Here is a 19154-nt window from a genome sequence, read left to right on the forward strand (position 1 = left end):
GGAGATTTTCGATGAGACAAAACAAGTTAATGGGGAGGATTCCCCATCATATGGTGTAGTAAAGAACTGGCATCGTCAATTCAAATGTGGTCTGACTTTGGTGGAAACAGCTCCGATCGCAGGGCGACCTCACTCCATTATCGATGAACACACCATCCAGCAAGTAGAGGCCGCCATTTTAGAAAATCGCCGCGTAACCGTTCGAGACCTAGCCCAAAATATTAAGATTAATGTGGGGTCCGTGACAAAAATCATTCAGAACCATCTTCGCATGCGTAAGGTATCCTCTCGCTGGGTTCCCCGGCTGCTCACACCTTTCCGAAAGCAGGAACGAGTCGAATGCTCCCAGGCTCCTTTGAGCATGTGCCATGGAAACCAGGAGGACTTTTTCAACAGACTGATTGCAAAGTATGAAAGCTGAGTCCATTACTATGATCCGGAGACTAATGTCCAGTCGGTACAATCGAAGCACTTGGACTCACCGCCCACAAAGAAGGCACGCGCCCAGCCCTCGGCGGGCAAGGTCATGCTCAAAGTCTTTTGGAACCAGTACGGAGTAGTCTTGATGGGTTTCCTAGCAAATGGTGCCACGATTACTGGGGCATACTATGCTTCACTGCGGCGCAATTTGCGGGAGTCCATCAAAAGCAAGAGACGTGGCATGCTCACCAAAAGTGTCCGCCTTCTGACAGACAATGCCTCAGTTCACAACTCTCATGTTGCCCAGATGGAAGCACGCTGCTGCGGGTTTGAAATTCTACCGCATCCCCCTTATTCACCCGACCTCGCACCATCGGACTGCCTCCTCGCACCATCGGACAATGAAGTCATATTTGAAGGGCAAGCATTTTCCAGATGATGAGACTCTGATTTCCGAAGTCACAACACGGCTATTGGAGCTACGTGTTGACTTCTACAAGCAAGGTGTTTACAGATGCATAAAAAAATGGGAGAAGTGTGTGTCCCTGGGTGGCACCTATGTACAGAAGGACTAATAAATCTGCAAAATTTCTTTGCTCTCCGTCCAAAGGAAGTGGTTCAGGGGAAATCTTTATTGAACGACCCTCGTACCTCTGATCATTCTATCTATCTGCTCCTCCTCTATCTGAGTGAGATACAGATAGGGGTGAGTATAAATGAATTTGCTGATACAGAAGGCTTGAACGAGACGCTTATTGAACGAGACGTCGTGTGTCTGCCTCCCTCATGCCTCTGTGTTTAGTATTAATTCTACGAATGTTCGCAGTCGTATTGTAGACAATGCGGCGGAGTGATTTAATGGTGGCCGTGTTGAAACCCCCATTCGTGATGAGCATACCCAATACCCTAATGACGGAGTTAATTGTAATTGGAATGCCTTCATGTTTGAGGACAATTTGTGGCGGATCAGGATCCGGGTATCGGGGTCTAATTAGGAGTTCTGATTTGGCATAGAAACATGCCAGGCCTAGACTGTGCATAATTTTGGACCGCGTGTGTTGCATTTTGTAGTGTTTCCTCTATCTCATCGCACTTGCCTGCGCTGGTCCAGACGGTGATATCATCCACATAGATGGAGTGATAGAGGTTGGGGATTTTAGACAAGATTTGAGGAAGAGGAATGAGCGTGATATTGAACAAAAAAGGGGAGAGAACCGCACCTTGTGGCGTGCTGGGCTGCCTAGTGGGAAGGTAGGAGATGTGACTGATCCGATTTGGAACTCCGCGGTCCTGCCCGTAAGGAAAGCTGTCACATATGCATAGGTGCGCTCTCCCTTGCGCATGGAGCTCGAAGCTTCTAAAATGGCCGAATGTTGCACATTATTGAATGCTTTGGGAAGAAGTGCTTTGGTGAGGTGAGATATCGAAGGATCAAGTATGTCTTCCTTGATCGGTATCATAACATCCTGTGTTGAAAGGTGGGATCTGAAACCGAAGATGTTATGGGGGTAGGTGTTCTCTTCCATGTGTCGGATGAGACGGTTTAGGACAACATGCTCCATGAGCTTGCCCGCACATGAAGTTACAGATATGGGCTTAAGATTTTGCAGGTCTAACGGTTCCCCTGGCTTAGGTATAAAGGCAATTCTGGCAAGTTTCCACTGTTCTGGGAGCGTGCCAGCTTCCCAATGCTGATTCATCAAGTCTGTGAAGGCCGCGACAGTTTTTCCATCCAGATTTCTCAAAGCCTTATTGGTGACTTTATCTGCTAGTGGTGATGAAGTGGTCCTGAGCTGCTGTAAAGCTGCCCAAACCTCTGCTTCTGCTATAGGGGCTTCCTTCGAGTTCACAGTCACAAGATCCCTCATTTGTAAAGCGGTTAGTTGAGGGGTGTCTGGGAAGTATTTATCTCTAAGTCTTTGAATAATGTCCTGACCTTGTTGTTGTGCGGAATGAACTAAGCGTATAACAGCTTTGGAGGCCTCTTATCTAGGTGAGTGGGGATCTAATAAAAATCTGAGGAAATGCCATGTGTTCTTAAATTTGAGATTTCCATCCAGTCTGTTACAGATCTGAGACCATTGTTGAGTGGTTAGCCAGGCAGCGTGTTCCGTAATGTGCTCTAGAATTTTGGCCAATGTACGTTTAAGTTTGTGATTATATTTTTGCAGCAACCATCGCTTTTCCACTCCTTGATAGGCTTACCACAGTTGTTGTAGTCGGCTATCTACTTGATTCGACTGCTGAGTAGTTGCTGCTTCCTTTGTAGGAGCTTCTATTTCTTTGTTTAATTGGGTAACCCAGGAGGAGCAGTCCTCTATTTTCTGAGTGGCAGTGGACTCTCGCTTTTTCGTGAAAAGGTCCCAGTCCACTATGCGTTTAATTTTGACTGGCAGGTTGAGGCTTTTTGCGTAACACGTGAGTGAAAGAATAAACTGATCTCTTCCGAGCTTTTCGTCTGTATTTGTCCAGGTCACAAGGTTTAGATGTTTTCCAAGGGTGAGGTCTGGGCAGGTGTTTCTGCTTAGGCTGTTGTCTATTCTAGTTGCCTTATAGGGATCTGTGTTAAGAGTCATGTGATTTTGGTGGATGGGTTCCCAGAGATGTTTTTCTTTGGGTTAAGTATATTTGTATTCCCAGTCCGTGTGTAAGGCGTTAAAATTCCCGAACACAATTAGTGGTGAGTGCGCCTCGACAAAAAAGAGCTTTTCTTAAGGCCCTGAGAAGGTGTGGATGTTTATCCTTTGGGTGGCTTTAGGTTTTAAGGACATAGTAAGTAGGTTGGCCTGATTTGCGAGGAAGGATTTCAATGTACTGGCAGTCATGGAACATGTCTGTCATATCATGAATGATGTAGGTGATGTTGCGATGCATGAATGTAGTGACACTTGGATGTGATGCATCAGAGGGGTGGATAGCTTGATAGCCTGATAACTTATACGTGTTGTTAGGTTCCTGGATTGCTATAAAGTCTGAGATTTGAGAGGCTTGCTGAATATGGAGAAGAAGATTATCTTTTTTTTTCTTTTTTTGGCCTCGGCAGTTCCACTGCCAAATACGGAGGGAAGAATTTTGAGGGGGGTTGGCGTTGAAGAGGGAGCCATCTCTATGCTGGTTGGGAGGAAGGGTTAGACTGCAGGATGCGTTTTTGGGCAAGTTGGTTCATATTGCTTTATTAAGATGGAATGCACACATGAAACAATCACGAGAAAGAGGACGGGACGGCCGCAAACTAGCAACGGAGGTTTATTCAAGGAATCGGCATTTATACATCAGCATGTCAGCACTGGCAACAAAGGGCATCAAGGCAGAAAGGGCGGATGAAAGACGAGATAAAAACACTAGGTGGATTCAGGTCATAATGTTGTCGAGGAAACGTGCCTCTCTATTATAAAGAATGCTTGATGTGTCACTGATGCAATCTTTTCCTTTCTTTTTGATGAAATATGCCTCGAGCAGTTCCTGTGCTTTATCGTTACGGCACTTGCGTAGAATCTTCACTTGTGTCAGGAGAGGCATGCATTTGTGTTCTAAGCAATGTGACGGCAAGTGACGCTGCTCCTTGTTTTCAGTTGACCTTTCGTACTCACGAGTGCGGATATTGATACAGCGGCCTGTCTGTCCTATGTAAACCTTGCCATATGTTAATGGTATCTGATAAATTACGCCAGCATGGCAGTCCAGATAACGGTTCTTATGTTTTACGCCGCACTCATTTTTCTTCTTTTTAGAAGCATGTCTCCATTAAGGTCAGACGGGGGGATGCTAAGTTTATTGACAATATCATCAAGTACTTGCTCCAGGTGAGTAAATCGTTCAGCGATTTGAGTTTAGCCGAACTCGACTTTTTGTTTATCCTCGATCTCCCGAAGTTGTTGGATTGTTATTGTTTGCGTTCCCTCATCAACCAGGGGACGGTTTTTACAAGGAGCGAGGTCTGACTTGGGTATAGAGGTTTGCTCCAATTATTGAGACTTATCTTTAGGGTTGGATTCGTCTGTTTTCGGAGGAGGTGAATTGTGGGTTGTGGATGGGGTGGTGGGACTCGTAAGGTTATTTAAACGAGCGAAAATCTGCGCCATCTGCTGTTTAAGGATTCGATTCTCTTCCATTAGGTTGTGTATGATTTTTTGCGCTTGGGATTTTTGAGACTCTGATCAATCGCGCGAAAGATCCCTATACACCCAGCTCACCTGTTTGGATGTTCCAGACCTGGACGAGCCACTAGAGTCTCCGCTTCTTGTTGGACTTTTGCTGGAGGATCTGGAACCCTTGAGCCTGGGGAATGAGTTGGGCCTGGAGCGTGTGGTCGAGGCGCTGCCCTTGGAGCTTGCTCTTGAAGGTCGTTTCTTGGCCCACAAGAATCCCGATGCTTTTTTGGTCGTGCGCTCGAAACGATGTCTGCATCTTGCGTCTCCCGTTGTGTGGTCACCTCCACATATGATGCAGACTGGGGTGCAGACTTGCTCTGATGGATGGTGAACACCGCACCACTGGCAGTGATCTTGGACTGGCATTGGGCACACGTCACGCCTGTGTCCAACTGTGCGACAGTTCGTGCATGATTCAACTTTCGGACGGAAAGGGTAAACCGCATGTAGGATTCCGAAGAACCTGATGGATTGTGGCAGCCCGTCCGCCGCGAAGTGGATTAGAAGGGATAGGATAGGATAACTTTATTGAGCTCTAGCAAAAGTGCTTTTATGCGGTCAGATGAGTCTATCCGCAACAGTCGGTTGCCCCTATTCCAGGGCTCCGCTGGATGCTGCCGTCAGCTGAGCTCGCCGTATCAAACCGATATGGTGTTGACGTCTTTCCTAGCGAGCGTGCGTGCACTAATGGAAGGAGTGGATTTGCTCTTCTCAGTTCTTCAAAGATTTCCGTTGGAGACTCATTCCCGTAGGCCTTGTATATGATTCCCTGGATTGCAGTGTCGGGGGGGGGGGGGGTGGCAATGTAGGTTGACATTGCCACCTTGAGTCCCTGCACAGTGATGGATTTTAGCTTGACGTATTGAAGAGCGCGTTCTTTGCTGGCTGCCGCCATTGTGAGAATGTTTTTGACTGGTTTATTGCGCACTAGGTCCTCTTCGGCAGCCGCGACTTGTACCGCGCTGCCGTTCAGTATGGCTGCTCTAAGCTCACGCTCTGAGAATGTCGTGACATCAAAACCGCCGCCTGTTGGCCTAAAGACAATCTTGTAGTCGTCGCGCGGCAAGCGAGGTAAAGGCCGTGAGTTTTTGTAGCGAGGTGGAGCGGGGGGCAATTTCTCTTGTTTTCAGCTGAACCACATGCCGCGTATCCGGCTTGCGGCGTTGGCGTCTCTGTGTTGGCTGCTTGAGTTGAATTCGCAAAGTGGGCGTGATTTTCTTTTCGAGAATGTCGATCTCTCACTGTGAGGACATGTTTCCAGTCGGGAGTTCGAACCTCGTGTGGTGAAATGGGCTCACCTTGCACGGTGTACTCCATGGCGGGAGATGTGGCAGATGCGGGCCAAGCTGCCGCTGTTGCTGCGGCGTTCGGCTGAAGGCGGCCGCCGGCCACTTTTGGTCTCGAACTTACCGAAATGGTGGTAAAGGTGACAAATACGGTGTCCAACGATGCGGAACGATCTTCTGGAAGTCTAGTGGAGCAGAAGCGCGAAGTAAGCGGCAAAACTATCTCAAACACCGTGTAAAACACGAGGCTCATTCGGCGAGCGTCCGCTCCCGTTGGCCCCCTGGCGGGGAAAAAAAAAACTTTTTACTGTGGGAACCACCCTCAAGTTTGGCATTCCTCCGCCCGTGTCAAGGACTTCTCTTCCCACCTTCTGGACTCGTCCCGTGACATGAATTTCTCTTTTCCGACTTTGCCACCTGCTGACCGTGGGAGGCTTCAGAGAACGGCGGAAACTTTTTTGGGAGTTTTAATGCTAGTACATTAGAAAGATATGGTGCAAAATTAGGGGTCACTGTGATACCATGTGAGCCCTGCGACCATTGCAGCTGCGCTTAGATACCTTGCCGGCATTACAAATCTATGCATGAAAGGAAGTTATATTAAGGCGAAAGCCGTTAATGCCTCATCGTTGTAAGCAGCAGTTGTCGACAGAAAATGTCACGCTTTTCAATTGGTCGAAACGGCCGTGACGTCACAGTGCGCGAATTTCAAACGGGGCCAATTGTACTTTGCCTAGTAACCATGCAAACAATTGAAGGGATCGTATAGTGATACTCCAAGTAAGTGGGACTGAGCTTAGTTAATAGCTTAATTACTCAATTGCCCTAATTAATTTTTCTAGTCAGGTCATATTGCTACGGACGCTGGGAGGACGACGAAGTGGTTTTGTTACGAAGACGACGCTGAGGTGCGAGCTTGTGTGCTGTGAGACTACTCCAAGCCGTCGGTCCCTTGCGTAGCAGATTACCTCTGCTGTTTCTATTGCTGCATCTAGCCGCCGCGTAACATTTGGTGGAGGTGCGGGGGTCCCTTCATTGCCATCCTGGTCACGGAGCTTCGGGGTCCTGGGCCTGCCGTGGACGTCGGCCGTGAGTACCTGGTCAGCGCCGCACGGCCGTGCCCCAGCCCGCCCGACTATGCTATGGCTATGAGATGGCTATGAGATGATTTAATGGCCGCTGGCCTAGCGCGGGCGCACCGTCCCGCGCCACTGCCAGCTTCGTCTTCGTCACACTACCCGGGGCCTCCGAGCCATACATAGCCTACATACAAGACGTCCTTGCCTTGTACCGTAAAGTGGATAAAAACATGTCCGAGGCAGATCGAGTTGGCCACATACTGAAAGGCATTGCCGACGATGCCTTTAACCTGCTTCTATGCAAAGACTGTTCCACGGTCGCCTCTGTTCTTGAGGTGTGCCGGCGTTTCGAGCAAGCCAAACACCGGCGCATTTCTCACCGTTTTGACCGGCTGCCAAACACTGCTGCTAGCTCCTCCTGTGAAGATCTGCCAACATTGCGGCAGCCTTCCGACCCGGCTAACTTAACCCGTATCGTGCGCCGCGAACTGGAGGCGATGACGCCCGCTGTTTCTTCCTTGCCACTGCCGGACAACACGTTGGCCCTCATCCAAGCCGTCGTTCGACAGGAGGTTGCGAACATGGCCGTCCCTTCTCGCGTCGTGGACAACGCTCATGCCAGCCCGGACCCTCCAGTGATCGCAGCTGCCACTTACAGTCGGAGCTTCTCGCCTCGGTACCGATATCGCAATCCTGCCGAATGGCGTACCTCTGATGACAGCCCGATCTGTTTTACCTGCTCTCGCGTCGGACACATCTCCCGTCACTGCCGCAGCCGTTGGTCCCCGCCACCTCGCCCCTACTCCTTCGTCGACCGCCGCAACGACTACGGCCCGCGCCGCTTCACCCCACGTCCCGATCCGCTCCGTGACGAGCCCGCTCCGCACCCTCGTGGGTCCAGCCGCTCACCTTCCCCATTAGGCCGCCGCTCCCGTTCTCCTACCACACGCCGCAGCCCTTCTCCTTCGACCTCCCGCCACTTCTCGGAAAACTAGCCGATGCAGCCCCGGAGGTGACGCTGCATCATTGACCCGGCCTGAAAATCCTCTCTTGACCCCCGCTGCCCAACGTAATCTCTTGAATGTTCTCGTGGATGGTGTCCCGGTCCTTGCCCTCATTGATACTGGCGCCCAAGTGTCTGTCCTGAGCTCTTCTTTGCGCCGCCGTCTGAAGAAAGTTTTAACGCCTGCCGCCATGTCCACGGTTCGCGTCGCCGATGGCAGCCCCGCTGCCGTGATTGGAATGTGCACTGCGAGAGTCAGCATTGCCGGACGTCATATACCCGTTCTGTTCACCGTCCTGACCAGGTGCCCTCAGGACATAATCCTTGGCCTTGACTTTTTAACCGCCCATTCAGCTCTTATTGACTGTTCCTCAGCCCTTCTGCGATTGGATCTGCCCCTGTGCAATGACGACTCCACCAGCTCACCTCATCTTCAATCCACCGAGTTTGCTCGTCTCCCGCCACAAGCTGCTATCTACATCCCTATGTCGCCTTCTCCTCCCGTCCCTGATGGAGACTTCGTCGCCTGCCCTATCACCGCTGTGATTCTGAATCGTAACGTCCTCTTTCCCCACAGCATTGTCCACATCACCAACAACTGCACCTGCCTCCCTGTCCTCAACTTTAGCCTGTCCCCTCAGGTACTTCCGACCGGCATTTCACTTGCTGATCTGTCCCCATTGACCGATTGCACAGTCTCTGTCCTGGCTCCTGACCCAACGACTGCTGTCTCCAATGTCCCTACATCGCAGCCCTCCCGTGAGGATTCCATTTCCCGGATGATAGCGGCCGATCTACCCTCTGCTGATTCTACAGCTCTTCACAGCCTCTTGTCCTCCTACAGCGATATTTTTGACTTTGGGGACCGTCCCTTGGGTCAAACCTCTGTTGTCGCCCACCACATTGACACCGGCGAGGCCCACCCTATTCACAGACGGCCCTATAGGGTCTCCCTCGCAGAGCGCCGTGTTATTCAGGCAGAAGTGGACAAGATGCTGGCCCGCAACATCATCGAGCCTTCGAGTAGTCCTTGGGCGTCCCCTGTCGTGCTTGTTAAAAAGAAAGATCAAACTTGGCGATTCTGCGTCGATTACCGCCATCTGAATGCCGTCACAAAGAAAGACGTCTACCCTTTGCCCCGAATTGACGACGCTCTCGACTACTTGCACGGCGCCAGTTACTTTTCCTCCATCGATCTTCGCTCAGGGTACTGGCATATCGCTGTCGATGAACGGGATCGGGAGAAAACCGCCTTTGTCACCCCGGACGGCCTGTACCAATTTAAAGTCATGCCTTTTGGCCTGTGCAATGCCCCTGCAACCTTCGAGCGCGTGATGGACTCCCTCCTGCGCAGTTTTAAGTGGACGACATGCCTCTGCTACTTAGATGACGTGATTGTTTTTTTCGTCCACATTCCAAAGCCATCTTCATCGCCTTTCAACCATCCTTGCCGTTTTCCGCCGCGCTGGTCTTCAGCTGAACTCGAAGAAATGTACCTTCGGCCGCCGACAGCTCAAGGTCCTTGGCCACTTGGTCGATTCTGCTGGGATCCAACCCGACCCCGACAAGGTCCGCGCCGTGCGTTCATTTCCTACTCCGCGCTCCTCCGGTGATGGGCGCAGCTTTCTCGGCCTATGTTCCTGTTTCCGCCGGTTCATCCAGAACTTTGCGGAAATAGCCCGACCTCTTACCACGCTCCTCAAGAAGGACATCCCGTTCTCTTGGGGACCCCCCGAAGCTGACTGAAGCCTTTCATATTATCCGGAAAGATAAAGGGTGCGTGAGTGCGCCATCTGTAACATTATCTGTTAGGGAAATGAAAATGCTACACAGTGGATAGCGGTTACGGGGATACACACGTGCTTTTAAAGCGGTTTTACCTTTGTAAGCACAGTGAGAGTGTTGACTTTGCGCATGTGCGCTGTTTTTTCGTGTGTGTTGTTTTCGTGTGTGTATATTATGACATGCTTCTTCCTAATAAAAAATCAGTTGTAAGTTCAGCGCTGTGTGTGTCTTGTCTCCTTCTTGGTCTGTGTGTGTTTGCGCTGTTGAAACCATCACTTTGATAGCTTGCTTGGAGCGGAGAAGAGCAATTTTGTATCGTATCTGCTTGCAACTTTCTGAACATTATGAGAAACTCTGTGAAGGTGCGGAATTACTTGAGTTGTCATCCTCTCACTCGCTTAGCAGCGTCTCTGCAACAGCTCACAATGAATCTGGAGGAAAGCCGGACATGCGCAGTCGGTCAGTTTGCAATTGAATACTTTCAAACATTTTTTGTGGACATGGCTTGTCCAAAGCGAAATTGAGTCAATTTAATCTATTGCTTTTTTGATTATCTTCGAATGTCACTACTGTAATGGAGTAGTGCATTTGGTGACCTAGGATTGTACATTCAGCATATATGCCCATCCAAAAAATGAATTCTTAGGTCAAGAAAGTGTATACAATTTCCACTTGGGAGTTGAAAGGTAATCTTTAAGCCTTTTGCTACAATTTTGAACGATGCGAGATCACTAGCATAAGCTTCGTCAATAGATAAAACATGCGGCTTGTCCACTATTACCATATAATCATCAACATATCTAAAATTGCGAAGGTTAGGTAGTAAGCTGAGCAAGCTTTTGTACAGTTCGACATAGAGTACAGTCCGACAAAGCGGGTGGCTTTGTAGTGCTTCCCAAAGGAACGTATGAACAGAATGCTTCTCAACCCATCCAGGAAAATTTCAAGAAAACTAACTTTAAGAAGATGCTACAGAAGGCTACAGCGATCAAGTTGTTGCCGGATCTTCACCTCGAATCACTTGAGACCAGTGTCAAGAAGTCGGATATGTGCACTCTGGAAGCATTCTTCTCATGCAAAACGCACAAGGCTAATTTCAGGTGTAGAGCTATAGTGTCCGAAAAGGGTAGCTGGCAGGCAGCTACAGGAAAGTACTTCCAGAAGCAGCTGACGACACTGACGATTGAAGACCCCTTTCTTGTTAGAAGCTTTCACAAAATAGCAGAAGAATTGAAGTAAGGGCTCAGCATGTCTTCAGCAGCCACCTTGGGGTCTCCATCTATATAGAAGATCTGTACCACTCCGTACCCCGCAAAGAACTGCTTAAGGCGGTGAGATCGGTAATTGAGGATTCGGGAGAAGTGCCATTTTAAAACATGGTGGGTGTGAACAGTAACCGTTTTTTAGCCCTTTTACATTTATATATACAGTCAACTGCAATTAATTTTAACAACCGTTTTTACACACAAAAAGCAGTAATCTGCATTGTGTCGTGTGTGGCTCTCGTTCTTCGTGACATTTTTCTTTCCGACATGGACAAAAGCTTGCGCAGCTTACTCCCTAACCTAAGCATTTTCAGATATGTTGACGATCATTTGGTGATAACAGACAAGCCGCATGTTTTATCTATTGACGAAGCTGTTGCTGATGCTCTTGCATCGTCAAAACGGTAGCAAAAGGCTTAAAGTTTACCTTTGAACTCCCTAGGGGAAATTGTATACAGCTTTTTGACTTAAGAATTCTTTTTGCAGGAGCATATGTGCTGGATGTACAATTCTAGATCACAAAAGACACTCCTTCCTTACAGTAGTGCTCATTCGAAGATAATCAAAAGAACAATAGCCATGAACTACCTCAATTCCTCTTTGGAAAAGTGATTTATGTATTTATTTATTTATTTATTTATTTATACAGAATACCCCGAAAGGCCCTCGAGAGGGTATTACATGGGGGGGGGGGGGGGGGCACAGGCAATTGAACAGAATAAAACAAAACCACAAATATAAAACAATTAACAAAACCACAAATAAGACACTTTGCATGACATAAGTAAGCAAAAGAATCAAAAGAATGGCAGCGCGGCAAAGAACGAAGATTACTGCAGTATTAAAATTATACGAAGAGAACAATAATGCAATGAATCATTTTAGTAACATACCCTGCAAAAAAGGAAGCCACGAACAAATAAAATAACAATGTATGCGAAGAGTTAAGCAGTAGTTGTTGAAGATATAAGTTTAAAATATTTATCAGGATCAGTGGTGGTTGCGATATGTGAAGGCAGAGTGTTCCAGTCAGATATTGTGCGTGGTAAGAATGAATGCGCATAGTTAAATGTTCTGCACGTGAAACGTCTAACTTTAAAGGGATGATCGCGGCGGTCAAAACTCGAAGGAGGCAAAAAAAAAAGTCATTATGAAGTGATCGATGATGATAAACTTTATGAAAAAGTGATAGTCGTGCAATTTTGCGGCGGAGGCATAAATCCTGGAGACCTGCGCGTTTCTTTAAGGCTGTGATGCTGGTGTTACGTGAGTAATCGGAGTAAATAAAACGAACGGCGCGGTTCTGCAAAGATTCAATGTTATTTATTAGGTAAGATTGGTAAGAGTCCCAAATAGCCGAGGCATATTCAATTTTAGGTCGAATTAGAGTGGTATAGGCATGGGCACGGAGGCGAGGAGGAGCATGCTTTAGGTTATATTTAGTGAAGCAGCGCTACGGCACAGGGCCCAAGGGAAGAAAGGGACGAACACAGCGCTGAACTGACAACAAATGTTCATTCCGGCCATGTTAAGAACGCGGCCCGCCACATAGGTATTCACTGTCGTGAGTGCTCATGTTACCCAGAATTCAAAAACAGCCAAGTAGTTACTAAACACAAGAATAAACTTACATGAGAGATTATCGAGGCATCTGAGATCATAAAGATGGGTGCGAATTGTATCAGCACTCCTTCCGTTGCCATCTCGCTGAAAGAGCACAACTTCCTGATTTCAAAATGATCGATGTGCACTTGATACAGCTGCATGCGCATAGTGACTGGGATTAATACTTTCTGTGCTTCTCTGTTTCTTTTGTTTTTTCTAAGGTGCAAAAGAGTATATATATGCTGTTAGCATCCGGAATAAACATTTGTTGTCAGTTCAGCGCTGTGTTCGTCCCTTTCTCCCCTTTGGCTCTGTGCCGTAGCGCTGCTTCACTAGATATGTCAGACCAACTCGCCCACCAGTTGATGTTATGCTTTAGGTTTTGTTTTAAGAGACCTAATGACCGATTAGCAGATGCAAGCATAAGGTTAATATGGTGGTTCCATGCTAAGTCGGAATGAAGGTGAAGTCCTAAGTACTTATACGTGGTGACTAGCTCGATTGAGCTATTATTTAAGGAGTATGCTGTTTGAATTCGAGAATTTCGGTTAGTAAAAGACATCAATTTAGTTTTTGAATCATTAAGTTGCATAAGCCAGGTTGAGCACCATGCTGTTACTGAATCCAGGTCAGATTGAAGGGATTGGCAATCGGTGTTAGAATAAATTTTGCGATAAATTACACAATCATCAGCAAAAAGTCTGATATGGGAGAAATGTAATCCGGTAAATCGTTGATAAATATTAGGAAAAGTAAAGGGCGAAGCACACTTCCTTGTGGGACTCCAGAGCGTACTTGGCTGAAAGACGAATTGTGGTTATTGACAGATGTAAATTGAGACCTGGAAAAGAGAAATGCAATGACAAGAGGGTGAATATTAAGCAGTGCTAGTTTCATTAATAACCGGTTGTGAGGTACTGTGTCGAGAGCTTTAGAAAAATCAAGAAATATGGAGTCTACTTGAATGCCAGCATCAATCGATGAATGTATGTCTTGAATGAATCCGGTAAGTTGCGTTTCGCATGAGTAGCCTTTACGGAACCCATGTTGATATTTAAAGATAATGTTATGTTCTTCAAGGTAGTTAATTACCTGCGAGTGAATTACGTGTTCAAGAAGTTTGCAAACAGCGCTAGTTAATGAAATGGGTCGGTAATTTAGTGGTGAGGAACGATCGCCAGACTTGAAAATTGGCACAACTTAAGCTAGATGCCGATATAAAATGTTTGAAAGTGTTCAATTGCAAACTGACCGATTGCGCATGTCCGGCTTTCCTCCAGATTCATTGTCAGCTGTTGCAGAGACGTTGCTACAAAAGAAAAAGCGCATAAAAGAGACAGACAGACAAGATGAGAGGATTGCAGCTCAAGTAATTCCGTACCTTCACAGAGTTTCTCATAATGTTAAGAAAGTTGCAAGCAGATTCGATGTAAACGTACTCGTCTTCGCTCGAAGCAAGTTATCAAAAATTTGTCCTATGACGGTTAATAAGAAAAAGCCGATTTGGTCAATCAACCAACAAATGGGCTTCACCCGCTTAAATACTAGTGTAGTGTACAGCGTTCCGCTCACTTGCAACAGAGTGTGCATAGGTCAGACTGGACGCTGTTTTAATGAGAGAGCTAGGCAGCATTACACTCTGGTGAAAGAAGGGAAGAGCTGTCTGTCACCTTGCCATCCACTGCCGGGGCTGTAAGTGCAACCCTATCTTTCGGAAAACTAAGTTTATTGGGTGTGGAAAGGATCGGATGGAAAGAGAGATTATTGAGGCATATCACACCAAAAAAGCAGGTGGTCAGTGTGTCAGCACTGCTTCCTTGTCTCTTCTTGATAATGGACTCGCGTTTGTGGACCATTGCGGTTGATTGCTACGAGGCGATAGTAGCGCTGTACTTCAGCTTTGGTTTTCTCAATAAAAATCGGTTCGAAGTGCGGCAGACGTCCTGTCGTAGTAGTGTCTTTTTCGTCTCCGTTTTTTTTTTGTGCTGCTAAGTTTTTTTTTAAGATGCGCTCACACAGCACGAAAATCAGATACAGCTAGCGGAAACACAAACGGACGTGAACAATCACTCCCTCTACCTGATGGGGCCCGCCGCAGCCCCATAAAACGATAGAGGGAACAGAAACATAACAGACGCCTCAAGAAACGCATCCTCGAACTCACACAGCAGGGATTGCTACTCAGCTAGCCGACACTAACTGGGTGCAACACGGCTGCGCGCCCGATGCGTGGTCGCAACATGTGGCGCTTTTTCCGCACTCACCGATACAACACAAACACGCACGGAAACCCAACGCCACTGAAATAAGCGATCGATCGATCGATCGATCGATCGATCGATCGATCAATCAATCAATCAATCAATCAATCAATCAATCAATCAATCAATCAATCAATCAATCAATCAATCAATCAATCAATCAATCAATCAATCAATCAATCAATCAATCAATCAATCAATCAATCAACCAATCAATCAATCAATCAATCAATCAATCAAGTGATCAATCGATCAACCAATCAATCAATCAATGTAAGTAAAATTCTCTATCATCAGCTATCGACACTTGCTTCGCTAAAATCATCGCATTAACCGAAGCTTGGCTCACTGCGCATGTTCGCGAACACAGGCCACGCATTAGGTAGTGATCAATACATAACATCTACTTCCTTTCACACCACACCACAGAAAGCTTCGTTCACAAAAGCGATGGTCGCAGAGTGTGATAGGTTTAGTGATTGGCGCCACTTAAGAGCTCCCAGAACGATCACAAATCTTTCGGAATGGGTCGATTCCCAAAAGATAGACACAAAGGCTGCCACCGTCAAGCAACCGGTTGAGGAACAGTGTCAGATTTCTGACTCTAGGCTACTGCACATTCGGGAGGCCCACCTCAGCCTGCAGAAGCGGTGGAAAAAACGAAACACAAAAAATCTCTGCGCAAACGAATTTCCTAACTTGAGCGACAGGTAGAGGAGTACAGACTAGACCTACAAGACAAGCAATGGGGCCAAATATGGAATAAAATGAACGGGCATATCCCTGCTGAAAAAAGTTCTATGATGCAATAATCTCATACAGTTTATCATACAAATATCATAGACTTACCATACAAATCATAGAAAATTATCATTCAAATGTCATAAATTTCGGCAAAATCATAGTCATGAGAGAGATGTCATAGAATATCATACAAATTGTATGATATATCATAAATATTGTATGATATTCTATGATGAATGATCTATGAGGTTATTGCATCATAGAACTTTTTTTCAGCAGGGATGGGCTGTAACAGACATGGCAGCTACTGCGCCAGACAGACCAAGTCTACCGAGTGTAGTCAGCTTAGGTGACTGGTAAACAAGTGCACGGGCACTATAGCACAGAGCTTCTCGAGGACCTGCAGACGCGATTCCTAAACACTGGCCCGGGCAACCTCCTCCTCGATTACCGGGAGCTCCCCATTGACGAGTTAGACGCAGACGCAGTCAGGCGTTCATTGCTATCGCCTTTTGCCTCTGCCCCTTGGCACTACTTCTGTACTTTCTTAAGCACAATAAACAAACAAACAAACACCACGGACGCCGAGGTGTGGTACGCCCTCAGTCAACTCTGCATCACCTCAGCGGCCGGACCGGACGGAGTTACAAACAAAATGCTTAAAAACCTCGACCCTGGCTCTGCCGTGGCTTTCACAGACCTCAGGAACACCTAATGACGCGAAGGAAAAATCCCACAGGATTAGAGACACGCTAAAGTCACCTCCATTCCCAAACCGGGCAAGAAAGTTTCTGTAGAGAATCTTAGGCGTATATCACAAATTTCCTGCGCAGGCAAGTTGACGGAACACGTAATCCTCAACCGCCTACAAGGGTTTGAGGAAGACAGCGACTTACTTCCCCCCACAATGATTGGCTTCAGAGCGCATCTATCTACACAGGGTAGCATGCTTCAATTGAAGTCCGATATTTTAGACCCCGTTCAAGGGGCGGGAACGGAGGCAGTGCTCGGGCGAGACCTGAGCAAGGCATTCGACAACGTCTCGCACAAGGCTATCCTCACGAGCCTATCTGGCGTTAGTCCCGGGGAGCGGGTACCTTCCTCCTAGAGAGGACCGCGGAGCTCGCAGTGGGTGAGATCAAATCTTACCCCATTTCCCTAGGGGGCAGAGGAACACCTCAAGGTTCAGTCCTCTCGCCTTTTCGGTTCAGTCTGTCACTCATCAAACTTCTCTCTAAACTCGCCGCCTTACCTGGGTTGAATTATACTTTCTACGCGGACAAAATTACTCTGTGGGTAACAACAGGGAGTGACGGCCAAGTGGAGAGTGCACTACAGCACGCGGTGGACACGGTGGAAACATACGCCCAAGCGGCAGGCCTCTCGAGTTCGCATCAAAAATCTGAACTCTTTGTACTCAGAAGCAAGAGGCATACGTCTCAAAAACTGCGCTCCCCCACCTCCCTTAAACATATTCCTAGGAGGTTTACCCGTGAAGGAGGTGTCCACGAAACAGCATTATAGTGCTATACATGCAAACCAACCGCAAAAATACCCAAACTATTGAAAAATTCAAATCTACTCTTATTATTATGACTAGACTCATCAGACGAATAGCCAATCGCAGACGGGGCGTTAAGGAAAAGGTTATTTGTCGTATGGTTCAGGCCTTCTTTCTAAACACAGTCGGATACTCAGTCCACTACCTGCGGCTCGATGCAGCGGAGAAGAATAAAATCGATAGTATCATCGGGCAAGCGTACAAGACCGCCCTGGGTATACCGCATTACACGTCAACACATAGGCTCTTCGGCTTTGCATACACAACACGCAAGAAGAACTCTGCGAGGCATACTTCACTACCCAAGCGGCGAGACTCACTCGTAGCAGTGCGGGCAGAGCCATTCTCTACCAACTAGGAATGGGCAACGCACCTTCGAAAGCAGATGCGAAAACTCAGCTACCGAAACATATTTGTGTTTGGTTTAATGGCGCATAGGCAACTCAGACCATCATGCACCAAACTCAAGGTATAGGAATATTTTTCTGCGGCTTTTAACAGAAATGTGAAAAGTGATCAGTGGTGTAGAGGGCTTAAAAAGTTTAGGAGCACAGACCTTTGGGCTAGTTGGTTCATAGCAGACATGTACAAACGCTAAAAAACACGGACAGAGAAGAGACTTGGACAACACGAGCGCTTACTTTCAACTGAAGGTTTATTGATACACAAGCACAATTTTATACACCTTGCTGCATGACGTCAAACTGATAGCCCTCCCCACATCACGTGGCTGCTCCCAAAAACATTATTTCCTTTTTAGTCAGTGTGACAGATGGCGCGCTGACGCAGGATGGACCGGCTTTTCTAATCAAATCTGCCTCTATTATCTCTCTCACATCCTGACAACTATGTTTGGCCACAATCTTGCATGCGCTGAAGACAGGTTTACATGGTTTCTTATTCTTTACAGCACAATCATGACAATGTTCAGAAAGATTACCGTCTCTATAATTGCCTACCTTCCTCCTGTGTTCCAGTAATCTCTCGTTCAGACATCGGCCAGTTTGACCGATGTACCTAGAGCCACACGATAGAGGAATGTCATAGACCACACCAGAAACACATGGTACAAAAGGATCCCGGTGCTTGATACCGCATGGTTCTTTAGGCTTTAGAAATGGATTAGTCAACTTGACTAGTTTTTCCAACTTCTCAGGCGCCGAGAACACTACTCTGACGTCACTGCGTTTCGCAATCTTCTTTAGGCGATGGGAGGTGTTGTGCACATAGGGGATGACTACCGTTCTGTTTCCATTTGCTTCGATCTGGTTCTTGTCTTTTCTCTTTACGGTTTTTAACATTCCTTCAGATACAGATACAATGAGGCTTGTCGGATACCCAGCTGACTGAAGACGCGTCACTTGCTTTTGGAAACCATGGCTCAGTGAATGGCAACACGATTTTTTTAGTGCATTATTTAGGCATTGCTTAGCGATTGCTCTTTTAACAAGTTTTGTATGAGATGAATGAAACGGTAAGAGGGGTTTGTTAGCTCTTGGATGGTACTCCCAACACGTAGATTTGTCAGTGAAAATTAGGTTCAAATCTAAAAACTGTAAAATACCATCTTTTGGAATTTCATGCGTCAGTACTAAAGGATTAAAACACTCACCAAAAAGGGCTAAAAGCTTACTGACAGTGGTCGAGAAATCACTGCACCCTTGTAACAAAATTTAAAAATCATCGACGTATCTAAAAACAGTCACATTGTTAAAAACCTTCAGGCGGTCAGAAACGACTCTGTCACAATGAGCTAAAACTATATCGCTAAGAACTGCGGCATTGTATTGCCCCATTGGGGCATTGTAACAGTCACATTGTATTGCCCCAGTTCTTAGCGATATAGTTTTAGCTCATTGTGACAGTGTCGTTTCTGACCACATGATGGACTTTGGAATTATTTTTGCTAGGGAGTTCATTTTTACAATGAAGAGCGTAGTGCTTAATATGCATCCCTGAGGTACGCCATTCTCTTGAATGAACTTTTAGAAAGG

Source organism: Amblyomma mixtum, chromosome 10, assembly GCF_055824585.1.
Source record: "Amblyomma mixtum isolate Tamu chromosome 10, ASM5582458v1, whole genome shotgun sequence".
Taxonomy (NCBI): Eukaryota; Metazoa; Arthropoda; class Arachnida; order Ixodida; family Ixodidae; genus Amblyomma; species Amblyomma mixtum.